We start from the raw sequence: 18,440 nt of genomic DNA, 5'->3' as shown, positions 1-18,440 counted from the left end.
GCTGTGTGGTGTTTGGCAAACAGCCTAACCTCTGTGAGCCTCCGTTTCTCATACTGAAGTGGAGTATCTCAACGCATAGTTTTGAAAACAAGGGATAATGATACATGTAAAGGGCTTAGTATTGTGCCTAGCACGTAATTAACATCACTGGTAATGATGATGATATATGTAAAGGTAGAGTTGTCCTAACTGCTTTCTTTTCTATTCTCAACCACTCCCACTCCCCTAACATTTGCTCTTTCTTGATTTCCAACACCTTCTAGAGATTTTCTAAAATTATATCCACCCTTGGCTGCCTTTCACAATGCTGCCACCTGCATCATGGAGAACTATGATCCACTTAGTATTTGTTCATTCACCTCTGATAACTATTACACTCAGGCCTAATTTAAACCTCATTGAACTCCATACTGAACTAGGTACTATAGAGATGGTAATGAAGCATTCCTGGCCATTTTAATCACACATATGCAATTCCAATAGAATAACAGTGTCTTGCTTATGGTGAGCCTGTATTAAATATTTATTTTTATTTAAGAGCCTTACTTTACTTTCTTCAGCTATGTATACCTTTTAGCAGAACAAGATAGATTCACATGACTGTTTCTTTTTTCTTTTTTTTAATTTTCCCTCCAAATCAAAGTATAGATTTCAGCAGACTAAATCAAGAGACCTATTGACACTGGTTCTTATGTTAAAAATTATAGGGATCTCAGCCACATTTCATGAGAACATTAAGGCAATTTCACCATGATTTACCAGTGACGTTAATTATTTTTTTCAGAAATATATTGTGATGCTGCTTTCTAGAAGATGCTATGGTGTGGCCGGGCGCGGTGGCTCACGCTTGTAATCCCAGCATTTTGGGAGGCCGAGGCGGGCGGATCACGAGGTCAGGAGATCGAGACCACAGTGAAACCCCGTCTCCACTAAAAAAATACAAAAAATTAGCCAGGCGTGGTGGTGGGTGCCTGTAGCCCCAGCTACTCGGAGAGGCTGAGGCAGGAGAATGGCGTGAACCTGGGAGGCCGAGCTTGCAGTGAGCCGGGACTGCGCCACTGCACTCCAGCCTGGGCGACAAAGTGAACTCCATCTCAAAAAAAAAAAAAAAAAAAGATGCTATGGTGAACTTTACTCTGTATTGGAATCCTAAATTAAGTTCTGGCCAGTATTCTAAAAGAAATGAGAAGGAATTAATCTCTTAAAAATTAAGATTACCTCTCTCTCTTCTTTCCATGCACCCCCCACCCCTGCCAACCCCATTCACCATGCCTAACTGAAGGCTGTTCTATTGGTGCTAAATGTAAAATCTCTTACCAGTGTGTGCTCTGCATATCTGAAAATCATGCAGTGGTGAACCTCTTGAGTGTATTTCTTTCTTTCTTTATTAATGAAAAGGTTTTTATTTGTGCCCTCTGTTATTCTCAGAAGTACAACACAAAACAAAATGGGAAACCGTGATTTATCTTCTATTTGATAAAAACATCTGCAGAATTAAATGAGCCTCTTGATGCCGGAATTGTCATCAATGATGACTTTGACAAAATGAGCAATACATAATTTGCTAGCTCCCTCGCGAAGCTGAAACAGATTGTCAAATAAAACACTGGAGGAGATGCATATGGGCTGAGTAGACCGGCTTTGAATAGGAACATGCGCAGGTGGAGGCTTAGTAGTGGCTGTAAGAAGGAGGACTGCCCTAATTTGGAGGGTCATTTGCATTTGAAAATGCTCCTTGCTAAATTGTGAGTATTCCCTACAGGAAAAGAGAATGCATTCTGCCAAAACTGCAGCTATTTTTGTTTCTTGGTAACTTGAATAAACCAGAAAACCCAAGGCAAAGCGGAGGGGGTTGCACTCAGACCAACCATTTTTTAATGGTGGGCTTATAGAATACAAATCAGTAATATATGAAAAGGACACTTATGAAAATCAATTGCTTTATGGTTAACAATGGATTTTGCATCAACATGAAGCATGGAAAGTGTACCAATGGGTATATTCAGCATGCGTTTTTACAAATGACAATCAAATGCTTTTATTAGTCTTTATACCTGAAAAGTATGGCAAAAATCACATAATTAATTCTCAACTCATTTGGTTTTTTGTTGTTGAATGGCCCAGAGGACTTTGCTTGTTTATATATTTTATTATTGGCATATGAGTTGTACATATTTTGTGGGTATGTGAAACATTTTGATACCTTTTTACAATGTGTAATGATAAAATCAGGGTAATTGTGATGTCCATCACCTCAAACATTTATCTTTTCTTTGTGTTGGGAACATTACAATTCTTCTCATTTAGCTATTTTGAAACATACAAGAAATTATTTTTAATTATAATTATAATTAAATTTAATTTTAATTATAATTTCTCCACTGTACTATCAAATATTGGAATTTATTCTTTTTTTTTTTTTTTTTTTTTTTTTTTTGAGACAGAGTCTCCTTTTGTTGCCCAGGCTGGAGTGCAGTGGTGTGATCTCAGCTCACTACAACCTCCACCTCCCAGGTTCAAGAGATTCTCCTGCCTCAGCCTCCCAAGTAGATGGGATTACAGCCATGCACCTCCACGCCTGGCTAATTCTTTTGTATTTTTAGCAGAGACGGGGTTTCACCATGTTGGCCAGGCTGATCTCAAACTCCTGACCTCAGGTCATTCCCCCACCTCGGCCTCCCAAAGTGCTGGGATTACAGGTGTGAGCCACCATGCCCAGGCTATTCTTTTTATCAAACTCTATTTTTGTATCTGTTAACCAACTTCTTTTCATCCCTGTCCCTCCTGACCTCCTTCCCTTCTCAGCCTCTGGTAGACACCATTCTACCCTCTGCCTCAATGAGATCCACTTTTTTAGCTTCCACATATGACTGAGAATGTGTAATTTTTGTCTCTTTGCCTGGCTTGTTTCACCTAACATATTGACCCCCAGTTTCATCCGTATTGCTGAAAATGACAGAATTACATTAATTTTTATGGTTGAAACATATTCCATTGTGTATGAATACCACACTTTCTTTATCCATTCACCCATTGATGGACACATAGATTGATTCTATATCTTGGCTATTGTTAATAATGCTGCAATAGACATGAGAGTACGAATATCTCTTCCATGTATTAATATCCTTTCTTTGGGATATATGCCCATCAGTGAAATTTCTGGATTAGATGGTAGTTCTCTTTTTAGTTTTTTGAGAAACCTCCATACCCTTTTCCATAAGGACTATACTACTTTATATTCCCACCAACAGTGTATGAGCAATCCCCTTTCTCCACATCTTTATCAGCATTTGTTATTTCTTGTCTTTCTTATAGTAGCCATTTTAATTGGGGTGAGATGATAGCGGTTTGTGGTTGTGATTTTTATTTTACTAATAATTAGTGATGTTGAGCATATACCTGTTGTCCATTTCTGTGTTTTCTTTTGGGAAATGTCTATTCAGATCTTTTCCCCATTTTGCAATGATTTTTTGTTTTGCTACTGTGTTGTTTGAATTCTTTCCATATTCTGGTTATTAATGATTTGTCAGATGGATGTGATTTTCACAAGTCAGTACTGATTGCCCAGATAGACAAACAAAGCTTTTATATCCTAAAAGCTGAGGAATCCTTTTACCTGAGGAATCTTGACTTTGTGGAAAATTCTGTTAATTTCAGTTCTTTAATCATGAGAAGGAAGCAGTGAACGTTTTCCCAAAATAGTTACTCTTTTTACTCAAAATATTGTTCTCTCTTAGTGTGTATATATTTTAAATAGACTTTTTATCTTAGAATAGATTTAAATTTACAGAAAAGATTTGAGGATAGTAGAGAGGATATCCATATAGCCCACAAATAGTGTCTTCTATTAACACCTTATATTAGTATGATGCATTTGGTCGAATTAACAAATCAATAAAGATACATTTTTATTAACTGAAATACACTGTTTATTCAGATTTCTTAGTTTTTCTCTAAATATGCTCTCTCTGTTTTAGAATCCCAACCAGGATACTGAAATACATTAAGTCATCATGATTTTTAGGCTCCTGTTGGCTGTAACAGTTTCTCAGGCTTTCCTTGTTTTTAGTGATCTTCACAGTTTTGGGGAGTACTGGGTTAGGTATTTTGCAAAAGGTCCATCAGTTGGAATTTGTCTGATGTTTTTCTCATAGTCAGACTGGGATTATGAATTTTTAGGAGGAAGACAACAAACATGAAGTGTCATTCTTCTCAAACGCATAAGCAGTATATGCTGTCAATGTGACTTATATTGAGGTTAATTTTGGTCTCCTGTGTAAGGTAATGTTTGTCAGGTTTCTCTACTGTAAAATTACTTTTTTCTCTCTTTCCATACACTATTCTTTAGAAACACGTCACTAAGTAAGGCCCACACACAAGGAGTGGGGGATTGAACTCCACCTATTTGAAAAAGGAGTATCTACATTATTTGAAGTTCTTGCCTATGAGATTTGTCTCTTCCATGTCTTTTATTTAATTATTTATTTATACCACTATGTAATTATTAATATTTTTATATGTGGGGTTGTAATCTAATGCCACTTGTACTAGTAAGGTTTCTCCAGAGAAACAGAATAAAAAGGGTGCTTGTGTCTGTGTGTAGTATATATACATAAGTGTGTGTGTGTGTGTGTGTAGTAAGTTACAAAGAGAGACATTTTTAGGAAGTGGCTCACATGGTTGTGGAGACCAGCAAATCCAAAATCTGAAACATAGGCCAGCAGGCTTAGAGATTCAATGGAGAGTTGATGTTGCAGTTCCAGTCTAAAGGCAGTCTGCTGGCAGAATTCCCCTTTTCTTGGGAGAGACAAGTCTTTTTTTTATTAAGGCCTTGAACTGCTTGGATGAGGCCCACTCACATATGGAGGATAATATGTTTTACTCAAGTCTAAGGATTTAAATGTTAATCTCATCTAAAAAAATACCTTTACAGAAACACCTAGAATTGTTGCAGACTTGTCTACTGGTAGTTCTTTAAGTGGTCTACCATGACCCTTTGACATATATTCGTCATTGTGGTTTTTTCATTGTTGTTGTTCTTGTTTTTGTTTTTTGAGAAGTTCCTTAATTTCTGACACACAATAAGCAACTCAGTCTTATACTGTGTATTTCCTGCCAGAGTCATAAGTTAGCTCTTTCTCCAAGCATCCTGTTTCCTTTTATTGAAGAATTCTGTTAGAAACTAAGGCACTCCAGCAGAGATCGCGCCACTGCACTCCAACCTGGGCAACAGAGTGAGACTCCGTCTCAACAACAACAACAAAAAAAACTAAAGCCTGCATGCTAAGCATTCTTGGGCTACTGGGAAGTTGTTACTTCTGGGCCCTCTTAGCTGATAGATCAAGGAAATATATGTATCAACGATCTCATGTAACTATGCATATTATATTACATATATATACACATGTATACACATGTATATGTATACACGTATACATGTATTTCTATAGGTACTTTTATTAAGCTAAACATGAGTTTATACTGGTGTTTCCAACTCTAGCCCATTAACACAGATGATTCTGGACTTCCTTACAATCCACCATTCATTTACCTAATTGTTCAGTTCTAGAATTCGTATATAGCAGTATTGTAATTGTTAACACATATCCCAAATGAAATAGCTTTATCAACCAGAGGACAGTGTTTATATTCAGCTAATTTTGCCTTATGTATTATAGACTCTAATTATTTCCAAAGTTATTTTATAGTAAGTGGCTTCCCTTCACCTGCCCCTCACTCCCTTTAGTGAGTTTATTTTGTACATTTGTAATACAGTTAGATGATTTGTCATAATACGTATTCCCTCCTCAGACCCTTGACCTGATCGATGAGTTTATTTTAATTTCCATACATTAAGATTTGCTCTTTGTATTGTAACATTATATGGGTTTTGACAAATACATAATGTCATATATCCACCATTATAGTATCACACAGAATAGTTTCAGTGCTCCCCACAAATCCCTCTGTTTTACCTGTTCAGTCCTTTGACTCTGCAAACTCCTGGTGACTACTGACAGAATCATTTAAAAGGAATTTTAAGGCTATGCATGGTGGCTCATGCTTGTGATCCCAGCACTGTTGGAGGCCAAGGCAGGTGAATCACTTGAGCCCAGAAGTTCGAGACTGGCTTGGACAACATAGTGAGACCCCATCTCTAAAAAAAAAAAAAAAAAATTAAATGATTAGCTGAGTATGGTGGTGCATGCCTATAGTCCCAGCTACACAGGAGGCTGAGGTGGGAAGATTGCTTGAGCCTGAGAAGTCAAGGCTGCAGTGAGCTGTGATCGTGCCACTGCAATCCAGCCTGGGCAACTGAGACCTTAAGGCCCTGTCTCAAGAAAAAAAAAAAAAAGTAGTTTTACCATATATAACCTTTATAGTCTCCCTTTACTGATGTAAGTGTCCATTTTTTCACTTCTCTCATTCAAATATGCACTTAAGATTAATCTGTGTCTTCTAAACTCAATACTAAGTTTTTTTAAAAAAATGCTGAATAGTATTTCATTACTTGCATACACTACAGTTGTTTATTCACCTATTAAAAGACATCTTTGTTGCTGTAAGTTTTTGGTGATTATAAATAAAGATGCCACAAACACTCATGTGCAGATATTTTTGTGGAAATAAGTTTTCAAGTCAGTTAAGTAAATACCTAGAAGTGCAATTACTAGATTGTATAGTAAGATTATAGTTAATTTTGTAAGAAGTATCCTGTTTTCCAATTTGGCTGTGCCATTTTGCGTTCTCACCAGCAATGAATCCTGCTGTTTGATTTCCTCTTCAACACTTGCTGTTATCTGATTTGTTTTGGAATATTAGTCATACTGATATGTGTGTAGTGGAATCTTGTTTTATTGCATTTTCCTAATGATGAGTGATTTTCAGCATACTTCCATATGCTTCTTTGTAATTTGTTTCTCTTCTTTGGTGAGATATCCATTGATAAATTTTGCTCATTTTTAAAAGGAGTTTTTGTTTTCTTATTGCTGAGTTTTAAGAGTTCTTTGTATTTTTGGATACAAATATTTTTAAAGTCATATTTTTGCAAATGGTTTATCTCAGTGCATGGCTTATGTTTTCCTTCTTTTAATGGTGACTTCCATAGATGAAAAGATTTTAACTTTATTTTTTTTTCTTTTTTTTTTTTTTTTTTTTGAGACGGAGTTTTGCTCTTGTTGCCCCGGCTGGAGTGCAATGGCACGATCTCCGCTCACTGCAACCTCCGCCTCCTGGGTTCAAGTGATTCTCCTGCCTCAGCCTCCTGAGTAGCTGGGATCTGTAATCCACCACACCTGGCTAATTTTTTGTATTTTCAGTAGAGGCGAGGTTTTACCATGTTGGCCAGGCTGGTCTTGAACTCCTGACCTCAGGTGATCCACTGGCCTCAACCTCCCAACGTGCTGGGATTACAGGCGTGAGCTACCACACCTGGCTTATAAGATTTTAACTCTATTAAAGTCTAACTTATTTTTTCCCTCATGAATCAAGTTTTTGGCATTGTATCAAAAACCCATCAAGACACTGAAAGTCATACAGAATTTTTCTCATATTTTATTTTGGAAGTTTTCATAGTTTTGGGTTTTACTTTTAGGTCTATGATTGCTTTTGAGTTAATATTTGTTTGAGTAAGGAGTGAGGTCTGTGTCTCAGATTTTTCTGGGGGGGGTAAGAACAACCTATTGTTTCACATCATTGAATACAAGCGTTGTCCTTTCTTTAATTGTCTCTGCCCTTTATAAAAGTCAGTTGTTATTGTCTGTGTTAGTCTACTTCTGGACTCTTCGTTCTAGTTCAGTGAATATCTGTCTATTTTTTCATTAATCCTATGCTATCTTGATTAGTGTATCTTTATAGTAAGGCTTCAAGTTCAGTAGTCTGAGTCTTCCAACTTTGTTCTTCTTCAGTATTGTGTTGGCTATTTTAAAATTTTTGCCTTTTTGTGTAAACTTTAGAGTCAGCTTTGTTTATATCTACACTAGAGCTTGCTGAGATTTTTATTGAGATTGTGTTAAATGTATAAAGTTGAGAAGATTTATCTTCTCAACAATGTTGAGATTTCCAATATGTGAATATAGATTATCTCTTTATTTCTTTGTGTCTTTGATTTATTTTATTTACTTGTTGTTATTGATACTTAGATTTTATACAAAATTTGTTAGAATTATTATTAAATATTTCAATTTTTGGTATTATTATTATTATTATGTTTTGTTTTGTTCTGGGGGGATGAAGTCTTGCTGTGTCACCCAGGCTGGAGTGCAATGGTGTGATCTCAGCTCAGATCACTTGATCTGGCCTCAAGTGATCTGCCCACCTCAGCCTCTCCAAAGTGCTGGGATTACAGGCGTGAGCCATCATGCCTGGCCTAATTTTTGGTATTACTTCAAATGGTATTTTGCTGTTAATTTCTAAATCCCTGTGTTTATTTCTATAACATAAAGAAGAAATTGATGTTTGCCTGTTGACATTATATCCTACAACCATGTTATACTAGCTTATTACTTTCAGGAGCCATTTTTATTTATTTACTTATTTTTAAAAATACATTCCTTATGGTTTTCTACATAGACAATCATGTCATCTGCAAATGAAGATAGTTTATTTCTTCCTTTCTCACTTATATATTTTCATTTCTTTTTCTTTTATTGCACTAGTTATGCTTCCAGTGTGATGATGACTAGGAGTGCTGACTGAAAACATCCTTATCATGTTCCCACCTTAGGGGAAAAATCTCTAATCTCTCACCATTAAGTATGATGCTTACTAAAGTTTTTTTCTAAATATTCTTTATTGGGTTAAGGAAGTTTGCTGAGAGTTTTTTTCGTGAATACATGATAGATTTTGTGAAATGCCTTTTATGTATCAATTGATGTGATCATATGATTTGTCTTTATACATTTCATAAAATGGAGAATTTCATTAGTTGATTCTTAAATGTTAAACTAGTTTTGCATCCCCAGAATAAATAACATTTGTCATAATGTATAATTCTTTTTATAAATTGTTGAATTCAATTTGTTAGTATTTTGTTGAAGATTTTTACATCTACATTCATGAAAGATATTAGTCTGTAATTTTTTTTTCTATAATGTCTTTAGTTGGTTTTGGTATTATGGAAGGCTAGCTTCATAGACTGAGTTTGGAAGTGTTCACTTTGCTTCTATTTTCTGGAAGAGTTTGTGGAGTATTAGTATCATTCCTTTCTTAAATGTTTGGCATAATTCACTGGTAAAACCATCTTGTCCGAGTGCTTTTTTTTGAAACAGTAATTATTGACTCAAGTTATTTAGTAGATATGGTGTCATTCAAATAATCTGATTCCCCTTGTTTGAGTTGTAGTTTGTGTCTTACAAGGAGTTGGTCTATTGTATTTGAATTATCAAGTTTGTGAGTTAGATTTGTTCATAGTATTCTTTTATAATCTTTTTAATGTCTGTGATTAGTAATGATGGTCCTTCTTTCATATATAATATTTTAATTTATGCTTTGTTTATTTTTTGTTCTAGTTAATATGGTTAGAGGTTTGTCAATTTTACTGATCTTTTCTAAGAACCAGCTTTTGGTTTTGTTGATTTTCTTTATCATTTTTCTGTTTTTAAAATTATCTCCACCATAGTTTGTATTATTTTATTCTTGTTTGGGACTTCATTTGTTCCTTTTCTTTAATGTCCTAAGGAGGGAGCTTAGATTATGGACTTCAGATTTTTGGTTTTATTTCTAATATATGCACTTTATGCTATAAATTTCACTGTATAAAATACTTCTGACTCATGCCACAAATTTTGTTGTTATATCTTTATTTTTGTTTAATTTGAATTACATTTTAAAATTTTTCTTGAGACTTCTTAAATCTATGAGTTATTTAGAAGATTTTTAAATGCAGATCTAGCTATCTTCCTCTTATTAGTTTATAGCTTAATGCCCTTGTGGCCTAAAAGCAGACGTTGTATGATTTTTGTTCTTTTAAATTTGTTTTTTGTGACCCAGAATGTGGTTTATCTTGGTGAATGTTGCATGTTAGTTGGAGAAGAATAAGTATTCTATTGTTTTTGGGTGGAGTATTCTATAAATGTTTATTAGATCATGTTGATTGATCGTGCTGTTTAAGTAGTGTATATCCTTTCTGATTTTCTGCCTGTTTAATCTGTCAATTACTGGCAGAGAGATGTTGAAATCTCTGACTATAATGATAGATTTATCTATTTCACTTAATTCTGTCAGTTTTTGCTTCATGTATTTTCAGTTATTAGGTACATATATTTTTGGAATTGTTATGTGTTCTTGGATAATTGACTTTTTATCATTATGTAATACTCTTATTTATCCATTTTAATTTTGCTTATTCTGAAGTCTGCTTCTTCTGCAATCAATATAGCTATTCCAGATTTTTTTTTTGGTTAGTAAATGTGATATATATTTTCCTAGTTCTTTACTTTTTACCTGTGTCTTTATATTGATACTGTGGTTCTTATAAACAATATCCATATTTTTAAAAATTCACGGTGATAATCTCTTATTTTCATTGATATAGTTAGACTGTTCATATTTAAAGTCATTATGGTTATAGTTGTATTAATATATGCCGTGTTTGTAACTATTTTATTCATTGAATTTCTTCATTTTCCCCCTTTTTCTCTCTTCTCTGGTTATAATTGAACATTTGTATAATTCAATTATCTCTTTACACATTTTCTGCATATGAAAATAAATTTTTATGCTTTTCTTCCTAGTTATCTGTCTTCTGTAAGTTCATTTTCAGTGAACTTTCAGTGATTCAAGAAGAATCGTTATCTCCACCCCTATACTTTCTTTATGTAGATCAAAACTTTTGACCTATACTGTATTAGTCTGTGGGGGTTGCCATAACAAAATACCACAGACTTAGTGGTTTAAACAGCAAACATTTATTGTCTCATAATTTGGAAAGGTGTAGGTTTAGTTTCTGCCTTATAGCTGGCCACTTTCTGCTGTGTCCTCATATTGAGTGAGGGGGTGGGGAGGGACAGAGAAAGAGGGCTCGCTATCTGATGTCTCTTCTTATAATGACACTAATCCTGTCAGATCAGAGCCTAATCCTTATGACTTCGTTTAACCTTAATTAGCTTCTTGGAGATCTCATCTCTAAATACAGCCACATCGGTGGTTAGGTCATCAACACATACATTTTAGGGGACACAAAATTGGGTTGGAAACATGTATTATTTTCCCTGTGGCTGAAGAACTTCTTTTAACATTTCTGGCATGGTTGGTTTGCTGGTGATAAATCTCAGATTTTATTAGTCCAAGAAAGTTTTTATTTCTTTAACATTTAAAGAATAATTTTGTTGGATATAAATTCTCATTTGTGATTTTTTCTTCCAATACTTTACGTATTTCACTCCATTCTCTTTTTGCTTACATTATTTCACTGCCTCTCATTTTTCTCAAGATTTCTCTCCGTTAATTTTTTTCCTCAGTTTTAATAAAGTGTGATTAAAGGTAGTATTTCAGGCTATTTATTCTGCTTTTTGTTTTCTGAGCTTTCTAGATTTGTGATTTTCTGTTCTTCATTAATTTTGAAAAGTTTTCAGCTTCTATTATTTTAAATATTTATTCTACTCTATTCTTCTATTATTATCTGAATGTTAAGCCTTTTGATTCTGTCCAAAGCTCTTGGATGTCTTCTCTGCTTTTAAAGTGCTTTTATCTTGCTGAATTTCAGTTTGGAAAGTCTCTATTGACTTATCTTCAAGATCACTGATTCTTTCCATTTTCATGTTGGATCTACAAATGAATGTATAAAACATCCTTCATTTCTGTTACAGTGTTCCTAATATCTAGCATTTCTTTTTGATTATTTTTTAGAAAATTATCTTTCTCCTCAAATTATCCATCTCTTGTATATTGTCTTCGCTTTTCTTCATTATAGCCATTGCCAAGTTACTTGTAATTATTTTAAATCCCTTATTTGATAATTTCAAAATCTGTGTTCTAGCTAAGCCTGGTTCTCATGCTTGCTCTGTCTCTTCAGACTGTTTTTGCTTGGTTGTTTTTGCCTTTTGACATACCTTGTAAGTTTTTCTGGAAAGTCAGATGAGTTGTATGAACTACGGGGAATTGAGGTAAACTGGCTGTTAAGTTGATGATTCCAGTTAATCTGTGGGAGTTCAACTGTGTTTAATGTTTGCTGTAGCTATAGATGCCTAGAAGCTTCAAATTTGTTTACTGCCCTTGTTTTGTTGTTTTCTGTATCTTATTCCTCAGAAGTAGTCCATATCTGACAGCTTTTTCAGCTGTAACCCGCTATTATTATACTGGGGCCCTATTTGTGCAATGGCAAAGTGAGAGGGGATACAGAATGTTTTATAATATGTCAATTAAATCTCTGTCCTTTACTGGGAATTCTTCCCAGGGCTGTTAACTTCTCAGATGTTTCTCCTTTGATACACCTTTTCTCCCATCAGCTATCTACTCCCTTCTTTCACCTCACTCTTCTCAATCTATTTTTGCAGCATTGATCCTGGTAGGCTATGCTCTTTCTCCTCTCAGGTGAGACAGAGAGACTACAGGGGACCAAGGTGGGAGAAATTACATTTCCCAGCGAAACCTTTTCCCTAATAAGTAGGCCTTTGTTATGGATAAGGCTCTGGGTGCATTTCACAATGATTACTCTTCCCTACCTCATGCCCTGTGGGTATCTTTTCTGAATTTCTACTTTGAAAATGTGGTGGAGTTTCTAAAGGCAAATTCTGTAGAACTGTGGGTTCCCCTTCAAGACTGTGACCACCAGGAATTACTCTCAAGCTAGTCCACACTCAATTTAAAGCAGTTTACCAAAATTACTACTTGCTACAGTCTAAATGTTTGTGTGTCCCCAAAGTCCAGATGTTGAAATCTCAACACCTAAAGTATGATATTAGGAGGTAGAGCTTTGTAGGTGACTAGGTGGATAAGGGCAGAGCCCTTATCAATGGGATTAGTGTACTTATGACGCAGGATTTTTATCAGTTGTTTTGCTAGCCAGGGCCCTTTGCAGCTGATGATGGCCCACCCAGGACTCACTCAGCCCTGGGCCTGCCACAGGAGCATCCCACCCACTCAGCCCATTGGGCCTTGCCTGGCTTGCACACTGGCTCATCCTGCAGCTGGGCCAGACATGCCCCACCCAACCTGTGTTATAGCTTGTACCTGCATTTGGTGGTACCCAAGTTCTTGTTCCACGTCCAGGAAGAATGAGGTTATGCTGACAATTGAAGGGTGAGGAGGGTGGAGAAGAATTTTATTGTGCAATAGAACAGCTCTCAGCAGAGAGAGGACATGAGGGTGGTCCCCCACCAAAAGTCGTGTGACCTCTCTCTCCATGTGGCTAGGTTTGGGGCTTTTATGGGCTCAGAATGTGGAGTGCATGCTGATTGGTTAGTGAGTAGGCAAAAAAGTTTAAAATAGAGGCACCACTCAAAGATGGGCATGACATTGTAAAAAAACAATTAGGGAAGGGTAGGTATGTGTAAAATAGGTGAATGGTAGGCATCAATCCGAGGAAAGCATTCCAAACAGGAAGACAGTCTCTCAATCCAATCTGTGGATTTACACAGGATTTGTAGCTAGACCTTAAGCTGTCTTTGCCTTAAAAGTCAGGTTTCACTGTGGACCCACCATGTTTGCCTAGGCATGTGTCAGCCTCCTGCTGCTATCATTCCCCCCTCTGAAGAGGTACATCTAACTGCCATTAGGATAGGGATGATGACCGGTCTTAAATGCTTCATGCTGATAGGGGGTGCTGTTTAGGGAAGATGGCAGTCAGATCTCTCTCAGAGGCCTATCTAAGGATCCCCAGTAAAAGGGAGCCATCATCTGAGGCTCCAGTTGCATGACCATTTAGAGTTTGATGGCCTGAAGATGAGAAGAGAAAAACCAGTTTATTAGAAGACATGTATCAAAATGAAACAAGGGAGTAAGGATGGCTCAAAATTCCTGAAGCTGCTAACACACCCAGATAGCTGGTGGCTATAGCTATGCCTACTAAGATTTGGGTACATGGGGCTTTGCTTTGCTTAGCTCCCTTGGTCTTATTTTCCACAAAAAGAAACCTCTGAGTTATGGGCACCCTATTTACCCCTATTTACCTGGCAGGGTTTGCAGGATAATTGCCCAAAACTGGAATATTGATCCAGATTTTCACATTACCCATCCCTTTTTTTCTTCTGAACTGCAGCCAGAGCTCACTGGTTGGTTCACAGGAATAAGCAGAGCTAGTCTAAAATGCAGGAAAAAAATTTAAAAACAACTAATGAGACTAGAATTTAATGACAAGTATATGATAGGTTTTGAAACATAATTTTTCTCTCTCCAATCCTCATTTTTGTTAAAAACAAATCATGATAAGACTACATTGTTTTCAAAATAAACTTTAGTCTTATACTTGGCCTGATTATTTGCATAAAGTGTAGCAAGAATAATTATTTTCACATAGGTTTTTAAAAATTGGCTTTGATGGAATCCTGTTCTATCAGGAATCTCATATATGACTTTTTAAAGCTGAGCCCAGCCATGGGTTTGTACCCTGAAATATCTATGAGTTGGGTAAATTTCTCTCTTCTTGAGGTCCCAAGAAAACTTGGAGCTCCTGGGCCTGTTAGAAAGTGACATTCTTTACTCATCACAGGTTAGGAATCCTGTACAGGGATTGTGTAGGCAAGGTATGAAGCCAGTTTTTTCAAGGGGCTTTAATTGGCTTTGCAAGTCAAGCTTGATTCCTTAAACGGAAGCATACCCTTCCAATCAAATTGTTGGTAAAACAACCAGTTTCTCCAATTGCATCCTGTTGCAAAATAAAATGGATTCTTACTGCACTTATACAAATAACTATGTTGCCCTAAGTTAAGAATACTCACAAATAGTTTCCAAATTCTGGAGATACTAGGCAGAGAGAAACAAATATGCCCCTAATTTTGTTCACAGGGGTATACCTTACTCAATTGTGAAAAGCTGTAAATAGCTTGAAATAAAAGTTTTCCTGACTTTGAAAAACAAAGGATCAGCAACATTTTAAGCAAAATGTTAAAATGATTATTTCAGTTTTCTATTAATTCAGTCCATTCAGTTAACTCTTGTTCTGCTTGATATTCAAGAACATTTCAGTTCTTCATGAGTCCTGTATATTTTTCCTCTATTTCAATGTCACAGTCTCCAAAGATATCATAAACCTGCATTCAAGAGCACCTGTCAGAGTTCTATAGCTGATTATAAACCATCTTTTGAAGATACTGAAAACAAGTCAACAATTGCCTGTGAATGACAAAATGTCTGGGTAGTAACCGTCAAAAACACAATTGACAAACAAATTTGGTTATTTCTGTGGTTTACAATAACTTAACACAATAACCATAATTATGATTGATAGCATGTACTCAGACATTAGAAATTTAGAAATCCCATACTATCTGGGAACATATATTAATATTATTCACTAAAATATAACCTAAAGAAGATTAAACATTATTTTTATTTTGGTGATCCCGTGTAACTAAACATGTCAAATAATCCTGTTTACCTCTCTTTTGAATGCTCCAAGGGCCCTCTGTAGCATCCAAAAGTTAGGAGTTAGAAAAGACAATTTTGAAGCAGTAATTTGATTTTGGAAAGCCTATCAAATCTGTTAAAGGTTTCAAATGCTTAATATTATGAAATAGAATTCCAGGTTATCACAAGCCATTTATTTGGCCAAAGTGATGACTGAAAAAGTTTTTAAAAGGCACAAAAGTCCGGGCACAATGGCTCACGCCTCTAATCCCAGCACTTTGGGAGGCCGAGGCAGGTGGGTCATGAGGTCAGGAGATCGAGACCATCCTGGCTAACATAGTGAAACCCCGAATCTACTAAAAAAATGCAAAAACAATTAGCTAGGTGGACACCTGTAGTCCCAGCTACTCGGGAGGCTGAGGCAGGAGAATGGCATGAACCCAGGAGGCGGAGCTTGCAGTGAGCCGAGATCACACCACTGCACTCCAGCCTGGGCGACAGAGCGAGACTCTGTCTTAAAAAAAAAAAAAAAAAAAAAAAAAAAAGTCCTCTTAGCCATTAAGAGGGAAATTCACCTTTCCAAACACTCTGTCTCTTGTCTCATAAAAGAGGCATGAGCGAGCATCCTTACCACTTCTACCATATAGTGAGAAGACATCATCTATCAACCAGAAAGTTAGCCCTCACCAAACACCAAATCTGCTGGTGCCTTGATCTTGAACTTCTAGCTTCCAGAACTGTGAGGCATAAATGTCTGTTCTTTATAAGCCACCCACTTTATAGTATTTTGTTATAGCAGCTTAAATGGACTAAGACATCACTTAAGTGTTTCTAGCTGTTTATGGCTCCAGGGTTTCTGTTCCATGTAAGCTGATCATGCTATATCTCTTTGGACACACCTACATCCAGAAGTAATCTAGATATTTCAGTGTGGTGGTTTACTCTGAGACTTCAGTTCTCTGATTAACCTGTGAAAAAGTCATTGATACTCAACTATCTAGTGTTTTCTTGTAAGAATTATGGGTGACAACATTCAAGTACTTCACATGCCAGAGCTGATGTCAACAGTCTCTCTCAAATATATATATTTGAAACAGGGTCTTAATCTGTCACTCAGACTGGAGTGAAGTGGCACAGTCACAGTGATAGCTTACTCAATCTCCCTGGCCCAAGCGATCCTCCTGCCTCAGCCTTCTGAGTAGCTAAAACCACAGGCACACCCTACCATGCCTGGCTAATACTTGTATTATTTTTAGAGATGGAGTTTTGCCATGTTTCCCAGGCTGGTCTTGAACTCTTGAGCTCAAGCAACCCTCCTACCTCTGCCACCCAAAGTGCTGGGATTATAGGCATAAGCCATCATGCCTGGCCAACTGTCTGTATTTTTAAAACTCCATTTCATTGTTCAGATATAATTTGTACTTGTCTTTCAAACTAGAATTTCTAAATTACCATGTCCTTGAAATTGCCTTCTTATTATCTTCCTCTTCAGATAGATTCTTATGCATGCATTATTATTATGGCGGCCAAGGACCTTGGCCTCCTGGAGATTTGCTAAAAATCACTGATATGAGGCAGATTGATCACTATTTAACGTTTATACATTTATTTAATGTGTATACACAGGAGGCTTCAGAATCCCCTCCAATGAAGTTTGAAAGCTTACATAACACCCTGGCAAAACATGTTATGGAATTAGGGAGAAGAGGAATTCTGTTGACAGGATTACTAGGGAGAATGAGTAGATCCGGGAACACAGATTAACTTGTAAATAGTTCTCTTTGACAGTGAAAGGGTCTGTTCCGTTCAGGTGTGGTTATATTCTTGGTTTTATAGGAGGGAGAAGGAAAAACAATTGTTCTTCTTGGTGGGTCTGGATTTTAGGTAGATCAAGGACCGTCGGAGAACAACTTTATCCTATGCTTTGGGAAAGACTGGGGAAGCAGCGAGGTCAGAGGGACCTTGAGGCTTCTTCAGTTCTGCCTGTCAAAACACCCTATTTTGGGGTATTGGCTTGAGCCCTAACATTATCTAATGATGTTCTGTCTTCACCAATCTATCATGAGAAACTTTTGTTAATTTCTTTTATATTCCTCATCTACTACGTGAGTCAAATCAGTTCTCCACTAATAACTAAAGATTAAAAGATAGCAATTCTTTTTTTTTTTTTTTTTTTTTTTTGAGACGGACTCTTGCTCTGTCCCCCAGGCTGGAGTACAGTGGCGCGATCTCGGCTCACTGCAAGCTCCGCCTCTCAGGTTCACGCCATTCTCCTGCCTCAGCCTACCGAGTAGCTGGGACTACAGGCGCCCGCCACCACGCCCGGCTAATTTTTTGTATTTTTAGTAGAGACGGGGTTTCACCGTGTTAGCCAGGATGGTCTCGATCTCCTGACCTCGTGATCCGCCCGCCTCGGCCTCCCAAAGTGCTGGGATTACAGGCTTGGGCCACTGCGCCCGGCCGAAAAGATAGCAATTCTTATCTTATGACATCTAATGGTAAATAATCAGAGTAATTTATAATCAAATATAACCCCAGGTATCATTCCTCAAGGAGACATACTGTCTGTAATGGTAAAACTAACATGACAGACTACGAATAGAGTCATCAAAACTGGTCCTTGCCCTTTTTTCGCCTTTTTAAAATACACTACTTTTAACTATTTTGTGATTGGTTGTGTGTTTATGTGTTTATTTGTGTGTGTATGTGTGTGTTGGTGGTACTTTATGGATTCTGTGATCGAAAATTTAAAGTCTGGGATAATGAATGTGTCAAAGCACAGGACGAAGTGAAACCTGGTGCTTCCTGACAATAAATGTTTAATCTTCTTTCCTTGGAGATTTCAGAAAACTCCAGTAATTGAGGAAACAAGAATATGTAACCCTGAAGTACAACTTTTTATGAACACTGTGTAGTTCATGACACACAAGGGA

Source organism: Nomascus leucogenys, chromosome 20 (genome assembly GCF_006542625.1).
Source record: "Nomascus leucogenys isolate Asia chromosome 20, Asia_NLE_v1, whole genome shotgun sequence".
Lineage (NCBI taxonomy): Eukaryota > Metazoa > Chordata > Mammalia > Primates > Hylobatidae > Nomascus > Nomascus leucogenys.
The sequence above is the reverse complement of the archived record's forward strand: the minus strand, read 5'-3'. Positions refer to the sequence as shown.